This window comes from Oncorhynchus mykiss, chromosome 8 (assembly GCF_013265735.2).
Source record: "Oncorhynchus mykiss isolate Arlee chromosome 8, USDA_OmykA_1.1, whole genome shotgun sequence".
NCBI lineage: Eukaryota > Metazoa > Chordata > Actinopteri > Salmoniformes > Salmonidae > Oncorhynchus > Oncorhynchus mykiss.
The window spans coordinates 41725318-41729339 of record NC_048572.1 but is presented as its reverse complement, the minus strand read 5'-3'; the positions used below and the strand labels follow the sequence as shown (position 1 = coordinate 41729339).

At 39.5% G+C, this 4022-nt stretch overlaps 1 long non-coding RNA gene across 1 annotated transcript; it reads left to right on the top strand.

Annotated features, from left to right (window-relative positions):
* The first annotated feature begins 352 nt into the window (after window positions 1-352).
* On the top strand, window positions 353-3819 carry LOC118965611. Its single transcript, XR_005053021.1, has 2 exons — window positions 353-397; window positions 3455-3819. It is a non-coding gene; the product is annotated as an uncharacterized LOC118965611 (long non-coding RNA).
* Window positions 3820-4022: the final 203 nt, after the last annotated feature.

Sequence of the window (4022 nt, the reverse complement as noted above, 5' to 3'; positions counted from 1 at the left end):
TACTACAACCAGCAATACCAAGAAAGGCTGGGTGTAAGCACATATACCTGCACACATACTGGACTGATAAGGAGCACTGCTTTTAACTATTATTAGTAGTAGTATTATAATGATTTGAACAAGTTGGGACAACCCTTCAGTTCACTACTGTACCTATCAATTATCCAGTAGTAGTGATTATGGTTCCTCAATATACATTTAACATATTACAGCGTAGGCTATGTGTTACAGCACTACTTTTGGTGTTTTTTCATGAATTGCTCTTGAGAAAATGTCATGTAATTGTCCCCTCCAAAGTTGATAACAGATTTTAGCCCCTGCTAGGGCAGATGGCACACAGACAGCAGAATTGGGGACAGATATGCAGGGACAGACTGGCAGAGACAGGGAGTCTCAGGTAAGTTTGTTGCACCCCATATACAGTCAGTGTACAGTACCATTGCCACCTACTGGCTGGTTGTAAGTACATATACCTGCATACATACTGGACTGATAAGGAACACTGCTATAACTATTATTAGTAGTAGTATTATAATGATTTGAACAAGTTGGGACAACCCTTCAGTTAACTACTGTACCTATGAATTATCCAGTAGTAGTGATTATGGTTCCTCAATATGCATTTAACATATTACAACGTAGGCTATGTGTTACAGCACTACTTTTGGTGTTTTTTCAGGAATTGCTCTTGAGAAAATGTCATGTAATTGTCCCTTCTAAGTTGATATCAGATTTTAGCCCCTGCTAGGGCAGATGGCACACAGACAGCAGAACTGGGGGCAGATATGCAGAGACAGGGAGTCTCAGGTAAGTTTGTTGCACCCCATATACAGTACCATTGCCACCTACTGTCCAGTATGTATGCAGGTATATGTACTACAACCAGCAATACCAAGAAAGGCTGGGTGTAAGCACATATACCTGCACACATACTGGACTGATAAGGAGCACTGCTTTTAACTATTATTAGTAGTAGTATTATAATGATTTGAACAAGTTGGGACAACCCTTCAGTTCACTACTGTACCTATCAATTATCCAGTAGTAGTGATTATGGTTCCTCAATATACATTTAACATATTACAGCGTAGGCTATGTGTTACAGCACTACTTTTGGTGTTTTTTCAGGAATTGCTCTTGAGAAAATGTCATGTAATTGTCCCCTCCAAAGTTGATAACAGATTTTAGCCCCTGCTAGGGCAGATGGCACACAGACAGCAGAACTGGGGACAGATATGCAGGGACAGGGAGTCTCAGGTAAGTTTGTTGCGCCCCATATACAGTCAGTGTACAGTACCATTGCCACCTACTGTCCAGTATGTATGCAGGTATATGTACTACAACCAGCAATACCAAGAAAGGCTGGGTGTAAGCACATATACCTGCACACATACTGGACTGATAAGGAGCACTGCTTTTAACTATTATTAGTAGTAGTATTATAATGATTTGAACAAGTTGGGACAACCCTTCAGTTCACTACTGTACCTATCAATTATCCAGTAGTAGTGATTATGGTTCCTCAATATACATTTAACATATTACAGCGTAGGCTATGTGTTACAGCACTACTTTTGGTGTTTTTTCATGAATTGCTCTTGAGAAAATGTCATGTAATTGTCCCCTCCAAAGTTGATAACAGATTTTAGCCCCTGCTAGGGCAGATGGCACACAGACAGCAGAATTGGGGACAGATATGCAGGGACAGACTGGCAGAGACAGGGAGTCTCAGGTAAGTTTGTTGCACCCCATATACAGTCAGTGTACAGTACCATTGCCACCTACTGGCTGGTTGTAAGTACATATACCTGCATACATACTGGACTGATAAGGAACACTGCTATAACTATTATTAGTAGTAGTATTATAATGATTTGAACAAGTTGGGACAACCCTTCAGTTAACTACTGTACCTATGAATTATCCAGTAGTAGTGATTATGGTTCCTCAATATGCATTTAACATATTACAACGTAGGCTATGTGTTACAGCACTACTTTTGGTGTTTTTTCAGGAATTGCTCTTGAGAAAATGTCATGTAATTGTCCCCTCCAAAGTTGATAACAGATTTTAGCCCCTGCTAGGGCAGATGGCACACAGATATGCAGGGACAGACTGGCAGAGACAGGGAGTCTCAGGTAAGTTTGTTGCACCCCATATACAGTACCATTGCCACCTACTGTCCAGTATGTATGCAGGTATATGTACTACAACCAGCAATACCAAGAAAGGCTGGGTGTAAGCACATATACCTGCACACATACTGGACTGATAAGGAGCACTGCTTTTAACTATTATTAGTAGTAGTATTATAATGATTTGAACAAGTTGGGACAACCCTTCAGTTCACTACTGTACCTATCAATTATCCAGTAGTAGTGATTATGCTTCCTCAATATACATTTAACATATTACAGCGTAGGCTATGTGTTTGAACAAGTTGGGACAACCCTTCAGTTCACTACTGTACCTATCAATTATCCAGTAGTAGTGATTATGGTTCCTCAATATACATTTAACATATTACAGCGTAGGCTATGTGTTACAGCACTACTTTTGGTGTTTTTTCATGAATTGCTCTTGAGAAAATGTCATGTAATTGTCCCCTCCAAAGTTGATAACAGATTTTAGCCCCTGCTAGGGCAGATGGCACACAGACAGCAGAATTGGGGACAGATATGCAGGGACAGACTGGCAGAGACAGGGAGTCTCAGGTAAGTTTGTTGCACCCCATATACAGTCAGTGTACAGTACCATTGCCACCTACTGGCTGGTTGTAAGTACATATACCTGCATACATACTGGACTGATAAGGAACACTGCTATAACTATTATTAGTAGTAGTATTATAATGATTTGAACAAGTTGGGACAACCCTTCAGTTAACTACTGTACCTATGAATTATCCAGTAGTAGTGATTATGGTTCCTCAATATACATTTAACATATTACAGCGTAGGCTATGTGTTACAGCACTACTTTTGGTGTTTTTTCAGGAATTGCTCTTGAGAAAATGTCATGTAATTGTCCCCTCCAAAGTTGATATCAGATTTTAGCCCCTGCTAGGGCAGATGGCACACAGACAGCAGAACTGGGGGCAGATATGCAGAGACAGGGAGTCTCAGGTAAGTTTGTTGCACCCCATATACAGTACCATTGCCACCTACTGTCCAGTATGTATGCAGGTATATGTACTACAACCAGCAATACCAAGAAAGGCTGGGTGTAAGCACATATACCTGCACACATACTGGACTGATAAGGAGCACTGCTTTTAACTATTATTAGTAGTAGTATTATAATGATTTGAACAAGTTGGGACAACCCTTCAGTTCACTACTGTACCTATCAATTATCCAGTAGAAGTGATTATGCTTCCTCAATATACAGTCAAAAGATGCATTAAGTCATTAGTTGATAGAAATTGTGAGTAATGTGATCATTTTGTTTTCAGGGGCGTAACAACAGCACCACTTGTCCCTGCACTACTTGGTCCTCTTCTGTTTGAATGGAATAGAGGAGATTTCACGTTGTAACTTTTTTATGTTGCAGTGTTTATGTACATGTTGTTGTTGTTGTATTTTTGTACTGTCAACCTGAAAGTACCTAGCAATGTATTGGTCAGATATTTTCACAATTCTATTGCAGGTATTTTCAGCATTGTTGCAGCAATTGACCTACCTAAATAACCACTTTTCCATAAACAAGGTCTGTTTCATGTTTGGTTGCAAGTCTGGATACGTTTTAAACATAACTGTTCAAACTAGATGAAATGTGGACAATTTTCAGCAATTGACCTACAGAAATAAACACTTTTCCATAAACAAGGTCTGTTTCATGTTTGGTTGCACTCTGGAAGTACATTTTTTGCAGAACTGTTCAAACTAGATGAAATGTGGACAATTTTCTGCAAGTTGCAGCAATGACCTACAGAAATAACCACTTTTCCATAAACAATGTTTAGTTGCACTCTGGAAGTACATTTTTTGCAGAACTGTTCAAACTAGATGAAATGTGGACAA